Source organism: Chenopodium album, chromosome 3 (genome assembly GCF_948465745.1).
Source record: "Chenopodium album chromosome 3, dcCheAlbu1.1, whole genome shotgun sequence".
Taxonomy (NCBI): domain Eukaryota; kingdom Viridiplantae; phylum Streptophyta; class Magnoliopsida; order Caryophyllales; family Amaranthaceae; genus Chenopodium; species Chenopodium album.
Window position 1 is genome coordinate 44852507 of NC_137836.1, and position 12612 is coordinate 44865118.

Here is a 12612-nt window from a genome sequence, read left to right on the forward strand (position 1 = left end):
GATGGCTTAATCCGAGAAGTTGAATGAATTCACATTATCTTGTAACAAAATGTTTAAGGTCCTATTTACTCATGGAAAGATGCTTGAGAACCAAATCATTCAACTAGCCAACCATTTGTGAGATTGTGCTAGTCCTCCTTCTTTACCATCACAAGAAGTTAACCCTAGGGATCCGATGTGTGCTATCCCCACTAGGAGTGGTAAGGTCCTTAAAGAGAGTGTTCCAAGGAAAAGTAAGGAGGGTGAAAAGGAGAGTGATTTGAGTGAATGGAATAAGCATGAAGAGTCTAGCAAGATGAGTGAGAATTCCAATGATAAGCCTAAGGAGAAAGAGTGGAAGCAAGATGAGGTTTACAAACCTATACTTCCTTACCCCCAAAAGCTCAATAGGCATAAATTAGTTGAGAAATTTGGACAATTCATCGAGATGCTTAAGAAGATTCATCTTAATATTCCTTTCACCGAAGTCTTGGAACAAATGCCAAACTATGCTAAGTTTCTTAAATAAATTTTGAGCGGTAAGAGAGGTTGCAATATGGTGGAACCGGTGAATTTGGGGGAGTGTTGTAGCGCCTTTATTCATAATGACTCACCCCAAAAGTTGAAAGATCCCGGAAATTTTTCCGTACCTTGCAAAATCAAAGGAAAATTGTTCCAAAATGCCCTTTGTGATCTTGGTGCTAGTGTTAGCATCATGCCTTATTCCGTTTTCAAGAAACTTAAGCTAGGTGAGCTCCTTCCATACAACATGACCCTTCAATTGATCGATCAGTCTATTAAGTTTCCAAGGGAAGAGTTGAGGATGTTCCCCTCAATATAGGAGAGTTCACCATTCCCGTTGATTTCATTGTGCTTGAGATTGCAGAAGATGACCATATCCCTATCATTTTAGGAAGACCTTTCTTAGCCACTTCGGGAGCCTTAATAGATGTCAAAGGAGGTCTTATTACCATGAGAGTTGGTAAGAATGAGGAAAGTTTTGAGCTAAAACCAATGCATGAGTCTTTGTCTCTTGTGAAAGGAATTATGTGTGTTAATTACCCTCACCCTATGGATAATGTATGCATGATTGATTCTTCAACTAACAATGTTCTTGAGAATTGTGATGATGTGCTTTTTGAGTTGTGTTTGCAAGAAGGTTAGTGAAGAGAAAACGAAGCTTCCCAAGCTTATGGACGAGGAGGAAATTGACATTCCTCATTGGTTTGAGCTCTACCCTCAACAGGAGGACGATAACCCTAAGAGTGTGGATGGTGTGAAACCATCTACAAAGAGGAACAAGGCAAAGAAAAGAGCACGAGCTTCTACGAAAAAGAGAAAGAGAATGAGATTATGGAAAGAGAAGATTGCTTTTGAGGAGTTATTGAATGAAGTCTCATCAAGCAACAATGAGAAGTTTCTAAAATTTTAAGAGGAATTTGCTCCTTCCGCCACTTTGAAGAAGGTGGTGTTCTTTGACCCTCCATGATTAGGAGGAAGGGTCGAGCTTAGCACCATAAGCAAGCGCTTCCTGAGAGGCAACCCGAAGATTTCTAACCCTTTTCTTTCTATTTTCACTTTTTCTTAATTTTCTTTCTTTTAGTTTCTTTTCTTTCTTTCACTTGTTTTTCTTTTGGATTTATAGGTTGGATTCTTGGAGTTGGATTTCATCAAGTGAGCAAGAGCAATGGGAAGGTGCTTGCGGCTTTTGATGTGATTGAGCTTCTTTTTCTTTCCTTATTCTCACATGGCTTTATGATGATGCTTATGATTTTGGAGCGCAACAAAGGTGGTTCTTTCTATCGCCTTTCTTTATTAGCTAAGCATGGATAGCCAGGTGAGACCTTTCTAATTTTTCTCTTTATTTTGTTTGGATGCATAGATTAGGTTTAGTTTAGGGGAAGTTAAACGGTTCGAGGATGATTGCTTGTTAACACTTAATATGTTTGGGATCGATGATGATGTTGTCATTTGATCAATTGTATGTCGATTGGGTTTAATGTGTTTAACTTGCTTTCTAGTTCCTTTCTCCCTTTTCCTATTCTTCCTTTATCTATGGCTTTCCTTTTCTTTTCTTTTCCTTTTATTTTTCTTTTCCCTTATTTTTCCTTTGTTCTTGTCTTGGTATGTGGTATGCTTTTGAGGCTTGTTTTTCACCCTTTTTGTTTTTCTTATGAATTGGACTTTGTACATTGGAATTTGTCTTTTGAATGAATTTCTTCCTAGGTAGTAAAGGTATGCACGGTTTGAGAGTATCCTTGGTTGACTCTAGGTTAGGTGTATGCTAAGGTAGTTGGTTTGAACTAGGAGGATCATGAAGCCAGATTCTACTTGATTATGGCATGCTTGGTAGTTGCTCCCTGATATGTCCATTTTATATAGTGTTTTACCCCCGTCCCTTGGTCGTTATTAGTAGTGTTTTTGGCTCTTTCGGGCCACTTTTATTACTAATTTGTGTGTTTTAGTGTTTTCATAGTTTTAGTTGTATTTTACAGGAAATTGCACTCTTGGAGCATTTTCCCGGGCTTTATGGATCGACTACGGAAGCTAGAAGGACACGACCACTCTTGAAGCCCAGGATCGGTGAGAGCCTGTGATTAAGGGCTCGGTATGTGATACCGGGGCTATTGGATCAAATAATCAAGACCCGATGAGGAAATCCAGATTGGGCCGAGGAATCGAGCCCAATCGTAATCCAAGCCTCAGAGAAGAAGCCAGGCCCGATCGGGCAAGCATACGCCCGATCGGGCGAGTGCACGCAGAAGCAATCCTCAAGGAAGAAGCGCGCCCAATCGGGTGAGCGTAGGCTCGATCGGGCGCAGCATACCAAGCAAGGGCAGAGTGAAAAGACGGGCCCGATCAGGCGGCCCTTCGCCCGATCGGGCGCGTGTTTTCTTAGTAGCTGATTAGTTTAGTTTTAATTCTTGTTTTAGGAGAGGTTTAAATACGATTATGTACGGAATTATTAGCTTACCTTTTTTCTTAGAGTTTCTCTCTCTACTTAGTATTTTCTCTCTCTTAAATTCTCTCTAAACTTTTGTTCTTAATACTTTCTTTAATTCCAGATTTATTTTTGGTACAATTTCTTCCCTTTTAATTTCAGCTATTTTAATTGCTTTCTTGATTATGCTTTTAATTATTTACTTGATTGGCTTAGTTATGATGATTAGTGAGTAGTTCCATTCTAGGGTTTATGGGGATCCATAATTAATATGAAGGGATAGTTTGTTATTATTGATATTTGATATTGCATGATAATTTCCTATTGAATTATTTTAATTCTTTGCAATTAGATTATGAATCGAGCAGATGTAATTTGATTGTGAATGTTTAGCAATATTGAATTGATGAATCGAGCAGATGTTAATTTAATGTTAAAGGCTATTTTTAATAGGAACTTAGGTCTAGTAAATTGCGAGAGCCTGTTAGATCTATGTTGATTAATAAATTGCGAGAGCCTGTTAATCATGTTATCTGTGCATTGTTAATTATTAATTACTTCGTTCTATCCCGAAATATTAATTATTGGTGAACCTGTGACCCTAGGCTTCCTTATTATTGTTTCTTTTCTCTCTAAACTTATTCTTTGTAGTATAGAATTCATACCTAAAATTATTGGTTACTTAAATAATTTAGATTATAATAATTAATTAGATTTAAAAAGACCTGTTTCCCTGTGGAGTTCGACCATACTTCCCTATCTACTTTAGTTAGAGGATTTAGGTATTTACTTTTGATTAGGGGATACGACTTTACCCTGTCAAAATTTGGCGCCGTTGCCGGGGAAACGATTTTATTTTTGTTTTCTGATTATATTTTTGTAGTCTAGATTATCCCCCTTTTTGCCTCAGAGAACATTAGTTCTTTGAGGCAATTCTCATATTTGTCTTTAGTTCTTTGTTTATGCCCAGGTGTTTCAGATCAGGTTACATCCCTTTTGATCCTTAGATCGAGCGTTCTTTTCATAGGCAAAGGAGACTCTATAGACAAATTCTGGCGGGTTCTGAGGAGGACAACGATCGAAGAGATCCTCCCCCTGATTCTAGTGACACAGATACTCCTTCAGATTCAGAATCAGAGATGACGGCCCAGAAGAAACTCAGTGACTATTCGTAACCGAAGCTTACAGATTTCCCGCACCTTACTCCCACTCCGGCTCTAGATGGAGTTCAATTTGAGATCAAGCCCCAATTTATCACTATTATAGAGAGGAAGCAGTTCAGCGGAGCTAAGGGTGAAGATCCCAATCTTCACATCGCAGATTTCTGCCAATATTGTAACACCATTAGACAAGTCGGGGTTACGCAAGACCAAATCAGCGAGATTCTTTTTCCCTTTTCATTATGTGGCAAAGCAAAATTATGGTTTAATGGTTTGAATAGAACTGCACTTGCTATTACTGACTGGGAAACTCTTGCTTTGAATTTTTATAATAAATATTATCCTGCAGAGAGAACAGCGGTGCTAAGGAGTGCTATTCATAACTTCGCTCAAGAGGCCGACGAAACATTATATGAGGCTTGGGAGAGGTTCAAGGATCTACAGAGAGAGTGCCCCCACCACAATCTAGCACAATGGCAATTGATCCAAGCATTTTATAATGGACTTGGAAATTCTTCTAGAATAGTACTAGATTCGGCAGCTAGTGGGAGGTTTATGAATTTAAATGTGGATGATACGGGATAGGTTATCGAAGACATGGCAATACACAATTCCCAATATGGGAATCCGAGAGGGTTTGCAAATAAAGGAAAACATAATGTCGATTCCGTATCCTTTTTGCAAGCTCAATTAACATCTATTTGTAAAAAATTAGATGATCTTACTGCTGCTCCTAACTCTGTAGCTAATGTTTCTACTGTTGCTAACCATGAAGCTTTTTGTGAAAATTGTGGAATTGTAGGTCATTGGGAGCAAGAATGTAGGAGCTCTATGGAACAAGTTAATGCCTTTCAAACTTATAGGCAAAATAACCCCTATTCCAATTCCTACAATGCCGGTTATAAAAATCATCCTTATCTTTCATACCGGAGCACCAATGTACAAAATCCTCCACCTCCACAACAACCACAACAACAAACACCACCACAGCAAAAATATTATCATCCTAATTCCGGCCAGAAAAGCCAAGCATCACCCTCATCATCTTCCGACCCTGCCATGACAGAAATTAGAGCAATGCTTGCCAAAATGCAAAAGCATATGGAGAGTAGGGATGCGCAAATTGATTCTATCCTAGCCCATAATTAAATCATGGACAATCAAATTGCACAACTTTCATCTACCCTACAATCCCGTCAACAGGGAGCTCTACCATCACAACCTATCCATCCTACAGATCATGCTAATGCAATCACTCTAAGGAGTGGTTCACATTATGATGGACCTCCTATGCCAAAGGAAGATAGACCAGTTCCTGATCTAGATTCCTCTATGCAAAACGGTAATCCTGCTAGCCCTGCAGGGCTACAAATAGATACTAACCCAACTAATGTTTCTATGCAGGGTAAATCGCAGGATAAGGGAGGAGATGTGCAGAGCCCAGTTATCAAGATTCCATTCCCTAATAGACAACTGAAGAGTAAGCTTGATAAACAATTCGGTAAGTTTTTAGAGGTTGTGAAAAACCTGCAGGTAACAGTTCCTTTCACTGATTTAATCACTCAAGTACTTGCTTATGCTAAATTTATGAAAGACATTCTGACAAGGAAAAGGGCCTTTAATGAAGTAGAAACTGTAGCTTTCACAGAGGAGTGTAGCGCTTATTTGCAAAATAAATCCCCTCCTAAATTAAAGAATCCCGGTAGTTTTTCTATCCCTTGTCACATTGGGAATGTTTTTATTGATAAAGCTTTGTGTGATTTGGGTGCTAGTGTCAGTGTCATGCCATCATCTATCTGCGCTAAATTAAATATGGGAGAATTAAAAATTACTAATATAACTTTGCAAATGGCAGATCGTTCGGTAAAATACCCCTTAGGTATTTTAGAGGACGTACCTGTCAGAGTTGGTAAATTTTTCATTCCTGTTGATTTTGTTGTTTTAGATATGGCAGAGGACACACAAATACCCATTATATTAGGTAGGCCTTTCCTCCATACTGCAGGAGCGATTATTGATGTAAAAAATGGTAAACTAACCCTTTCTGTAGGTGACGATAATGTTACCTTCAATTTAGGGAAGGTTTTGAAAGGGCCTATGTTAGAGGAAAATTGTTGCTACATTGATACAATTGATATAATGGACGATATTTGTGATGATAGCTTGCCACAGGTTCTTGTAAAGAATCCCTTAGAGGAAGTTCTCTGCGGGAATTTATCTAGCGATAATGCAAGCGTTTTGGGTAATGAGGTACAGGATATTGAAAAGGCTCTTTCCTTAAAAGAGTTAAGCCCCAAGGAGACAATGAAGGTAGTAAATTTAGTTCAGGAATCAAAACCTGCAGAGGTCAAGAAACCTGAGCTAAAACCTCTCCCTTCTCATTTAAAATATGTTTTTCTCGATGAACAGGAACTACACCCCGTGATCATCAGTACTGCACTCACTGACCTACAATCTTCCCAACTTCTAGGGGTTCTCAAAACCCATAAGAAGGCTATAGGGTACAATATTGATGTTCTCAAGGGTATTAAACCTGATTTTTGTATGCAAAGGATTCATCTAGAGGAAAATTACAAGCCCTGCATTCAACCCCAACGAAGATTAAATCCCAACATGCAGGAAGTAGTGAAGAAGGAGGTGATGAAACTACTTGATGCAGGTATTATCTATCCTTTTTCTGACTCCAAGTGGGTAAGTCCTGTGTAGGTAGTGCCGAAGAAGGGTGGGATGACTGTGATAACAAATGAAAAAAATGAATTAATTCCCACTAGAACTGTAACAGGGTGGCGTATGTGCATAGACTATCGTAGACTAAATATTGCCACTAAAAAGGATCACTTGCCTCTTCCCTTTATAGATCAAATGCTTGAGAGGTTAGCCAATCACAAATTCTTTTGCTATTTGGACGGGTATTCGGGATTTTTCCAAATTCCGATCCACCCTGAGGATCAGGAAAAAACTACCTTTACATGCCCTTATGGCACTTTTGCATATCGTAGAATGCCCTTTGGTTTATGTAATGCACCCGCTACCTTTCAACGTTGCATGATAAGTATTTTTTTTGATTTCATAGAGTCTATTATGGAGGTCTTTATGGATGATTTTAGCGTATATGGTTCTTCATTTGATTCATGCTTAATTAATCTCGCTAAAATTTTGAAAAGATGTGAAAAGTGCAACTTGGTCCTTAATTGGGAAAAATGTCACTTTATGGTGACAGAGGGAGTAGTCCTTGGCCATATTGTATCTGATAAGGGCATACAAGTAGACAAGGCTAAAATATCAGTGATTGAGCAATTACCTCCCCCAGTCAATGTTAAGGGAGTTAGAAGCTTCTTGGGTCATGCGGGGTTTTATCGCCGCTTTATCAAAGATTTTTCTAAAATTGCTAAACCACTGACACAGCTTTTGCTCAAGGATGCCCCATTTATTTTTACTGACGAGTGTCTTGAGGCTTTTAACAGGATTAAGCAGGCTTTGATATCGGCACCCATCATATGTGCTCCCGATTGGAACCTTCCTTTCGAGATCATGTGTGATGCAAGTGACTTTGCACTAGGAGTCGTGCTCGGACAGAGGAAGGACAAGGTTTTGCATGCTATTTATTATGCTAGCAAAACCTTGGATGAAGCCCAAGTCAACTATGCCACCACGGAAAAAGAGTTTCTTGCTGTTATTTATGCTTTAGAAAAATTTAGATCATATCTAGTTGGTTATAAAGTTATTGTTTTTACTGATCATACAGCACTAAAATATTTGATAGCCAAGGCGGAATCAAAGCCAAGGCTACTCCGGTGGGTTCTCTTGCTCCAAGATTTCAACATAGAAATAAAAGATAAAAAGGGAGCAGAGAACGTTGTGGCAGACCACTTATCACGAATCAGGTATGATGAGGGTAAGGATTCTTCACCTATAGATGATTCTTTCCCTGATGAAAACCTATATGCAGTTGTAGAGCAACTCCCATGGTATGCAGATTTCGCTAATTATTTAGTTGGTGGTACTCTACCTCCTGACTTGTCTTATCAACAGAAAAAGAAATTCCTTTATGATGTTAAACATTATTTTTGGGATGATCCTTTTTTGTTTCGTGAGTGTGCAGATGGAATATTTCGCAGGTGTGTTCCCGAATGGGATGCTCATGGCGTTCTTACCGCCTGTCATACCTCACCTTATGGAGGACATCACGGCCCTAGTAAAACGGTGGCTAAGATTAATGAGTCAGGCTTTTATTGGCCTACTATGTTTAAAGATGCTAACACTTTTGTGCAGGCTTGTGAATCTTGCCAGAGGACTGGCAACATTTTGCGGAGGCATGAGATGCCCCAAACTGGGATTCTTGAAGTTGAAATATTTGATGTTTGGGGTATCGATTATATGGGGCCGTTCCCATCTTCCAATGGGAATAGTTACATACTTGTAGCCGTAGATTATGTGTCCAAGTGGGTAGAAGCCATAGCTTCACCAACAAACGATTCTAAGGTAGTCATCAAGCTCTTTAAGAAGATCATATTTCCCAGGTTTGGTGTTCCACGGGCTATTATTAGTGATGGGGGTACCCACTTCCATGAAAGACAATTGGATAACCTCCTTAAGAAGTATGGCGTATATCACAGAACAGGGCTTAGTTACCACCCTCAAACTAGTGGTCAAGTTGAGGTCTCTAATAGGGAAATCAAGGCGATCCTAGAAAAGGTAGTAGCCAAGTCAAGGAAGGATTGGAGTATGAAGCTTGATGACACACTTTGAGCATACCGAACAGCATTTAAGACACCGATTGGTACTTCACCTTATAGATTAGTTTATGGTAAGGCATGTCATCTTCCCGTAGAATTGGAGTACAAAGCCTTTTCGGCGATCAAAGAGCTTAATATGGATTCTAAGGCCGCGGGTAAGAAGAGACTTCTTCAACTCAATGAGTTGGATGAGTTAAGATTGTCGGCATATGATAGTGCGCGGATCTACAAGGAGAAGACCAAGAAGTGGCATGACAAGAGGATCTTACCAAGAGAGTTTGCACCGGGTGATTAGGTTCTTCTCTTTAATTCTAGATTGAAGTCTAGGTGGTCCGGTCCCTTCACTGTCACAAAGGTGAACAAGTTTGGTTCGGTGGAGTTGGTGAATGACAAAGGTGAAGAGTTCAAGGTAAATGGCCAAAGGTTGAAAGTGTATCATGAAGGTGCTACTATTAGAGATGTGGAGGAGACTCTCCTAACTCCACTTCCAACACGAGCTTCAAGGTGGTAAGAAGGTCGTGCGGGACCTAGATAAACCAGCGCTTTGCGGAAGGCAACCCGTATTTCATGCTTTTTAGGCTAGCTTCCCTTTTCCTTATTTTTGTTTTTTTTATTTTAGAGAGGCGAGGATGAGTGATATTTCACCAGTTAAAAGTGTTGTTGTACAGGTATGAATTTGACAGGTATAGAGACTTAGAAAAATTTGAAGAAGAAAAGAAATCGGATAACAAGGAGTGCAGCCGAGTTGAGCTCGGGCCCAATCAGGCGAGGCTCGCCCGATCGGGCGCGCAAGCTATCCAAGATTTCAGCCATATTTTCGCCCGATCGGGCGCGCAAGCAAGGTTGAATTCTGAGCTATTTTCGCCCGATCGGGCGAATTTTTGTGGAAAATCGAGTGAAGGAAAAGATATGTCGGGCGAAGCTCGCCCGATCGGGCGAGCAAAGTGGAGAAATTTTGCTTCGTGTTCGCGCCCGATCGGGCGCGCAACTGGAGTTCTGGAAAATCGATCTTTCACCCGATCGGGCGAAGCTTGCCCGATCGGGCGCGCCTTCAGCCACGACCCCTTTATTTTGTTTTCCCTTCTTTCTTTCCTCACTTTCTCCTTATTTTATCTTCTTCATTTCACTTTCTCTCTCTAAAACCTCCATTTTCAAACCTTCAACCTACACTTCAATTCAAGATCTCCGCCAATTCTTCCATCAAAACCCAAAAATTCTTACATATTCCAAATCCCCTCATCTTCCTCTACAATCTACACTAATTTTCCCCTACTTTCTCTCAAATTTTCTCAAACCCTAAGAGAGAGAAACCTTCAATTTCCTACTATTTTACAAGAAGATGGCCTCAAAACGTTCAAGGAATCAGAGGGGTGAGAGTTCGAGGGCACCACAACCAACGGTCAACCCGGATCTTCAAATTCCGGGATGGGATGAGGTTGTCATTACCTCGAAGGAGCAACGGGTAAGGATGGTCAACCTCATCGATCGCCAGGTAATCTCTACCCGTTTTATTCATCATCCCACACTTGTTAGATTAGGACTAGATAAATATTTGGAAAAATTGTTCAAAGGTATAGGCATGAGTGGTTTCTTTCAAATGTGCCATGATACATATGACTACTTAACATTGGAATTTATTTCAAGTTTTAATGTTATTAAAATGAATGCACTAATTACTCATGTACAATTCCGATTATTAAACAACGATGTGAGACTAACTCTTAAAGAATTTGGAAAGTTGTTTGTTTTAAAATCGGATAAACCAATTGAACCCTCTCAAGACCACACCGCCGTGGTCTATAAGAGGCTAACTGGGGAGGATTTAGTGAACCTTCAGCATGCCAAAGGGACGTGGATTCAACATCCCGTCCCAAAACTTTGGCAAAGATTTGTCGGCCTCACTATTTTTGGGAGGCATGAACCGGCAAATGTTAGGAGAGATGAATTGGAACTATTGGCATCCTATATAATTCCTACCGCTGAAAAATTGAACATACCCCATAGGATAGCCAATCACTTCCAAAGGGCGGCCAATGCGGCCGAGGCTAGTAGGTCTAGGGCACCTATTTACTTTGGGGGGTTAGTGACCCACATTGCTAGGAAACACCTAGGTTGGAACCCGGATGGGCATAGGAAAGTTGTGGGATCGAACCTCATGGACCTACCCTATTTAGGGAGTTTGAACTGGGTGCAACCTGTGGGGAGTGATACTTGGTGGATAGTCCACCGACAATCGGGTAGGAGAGACCAAGCCTTTACCTTACCCAACCCCGCCTTGACCAAATTTGAGAGGGGGAAGCCCTCTTATACTTTCGAGATAAATGGTCAAGGTGAGGTTCAACCACCTCACCCTTCACCACAACCCCACCATTCCCCCACTCACCCTTCACCACAACCCCACCATTCCCCCACTCACCATTCACCACACTACCAACCTCCTCCACCCTTCACCTATGGCATGCCCACTTCCTCGGTCGATTACAACGTCGACCCCAATGTCCCATATGACTTTTCGGCTTTTAGGAGCCAATTAGACCGCATCGAGACGGGGCAAGGGAGAGTTGAGGGTATGATGCAAAACCTAGACTCTAGGTTAAGCACCTTAGATGGGCGGGTTGGTTACATAGGGAGGAACCTAGGGAGGGGCCTTTATCCCATGTATGATGATTACGCCCGTCGGAGGGCTATTCCTCCCGATTCACTTACTCCCGATTGGTTCCAATACCCCCAAGGAGGGCATTCTCACCCCGGTGCGTATGGTACTTATGTGGACTACTCTTCGGTCCACGGATATGGGGGTGATGCTCCTTTTGGGGGTATGGGTGGGAATGTGGACCTTAACTACTTTGCAGGTGTTTCGGGGTATGGAGGTGGTGGCTCTAGTCATGGAGGAGTCGGTTCTAGCCACGGCGGGGGCTATTCGAGGATGGATGAGGATGAGGAGTATGCTATTCTCCCAAGTCAATGAGGGCATTGCTTGATTTGGCTTGGGGGGGTGTTCTTTCACTTAGTAATTCTCTTCCTTTTCTCTCTTTATTTGCTTTCTAGTATAGTTTTTATTTGCTTTCCTAGTGTAGTTTTTATTGCTTTCTTATATATGAAAAATACAAAAAAATTGAAAAATAAAAAAATTCAAAAATACGTTCCAATGAATTGTAAATCATGCTTCCCTGTGCCCCATACTTGAGAAAATTTTTTTTGATTCTTGGTATTTGATGATGAATATTGTGGATTTGTTGGTCATGATTTGAAGTTTGATTGCTTGGATTCCTAAACATGCGTCAATTTTGTCCAACTACTTGTGAATATAGTGCTTGACTAGTTGATTTGGTTAGGAAATGTGTGATAGTTCCATAATTCCTGGTATGTCAATGAATTTGAGTATTGATTTGCAACTATGAGTAGTGTATCATGACTTACTATTATGCACATGTGGAGGACGAAGGCATTTGTTCTTTTAGGTAGCCTTCAGATTTATTTAGATACATTTGTTCCCTTCTTGCTACCCATGTTGTTGCCTTGACTTTTTATTGTTTATAGCCACATTACAAGCCTTAATTGCCCCATTGGTTACTAGTCCCAAGCTTGGCTTGGGGGAGCTATTAGTGAGTGAGGTGAGGGAGTTTGTAGTGTGCACATTATTTGCACAATTTGGGTGGATTTTGAGAAGTAATTTATTCTTGATCATATTTTTATTTTGATGAGTTTAAAAGTTGTATATATTTGAGAAAAACAAAAGTGAGAAATTTTGAAAAAAAAGAAAAGTGAACTTCTAAGAAAAAAAAAAAGAAAAAAA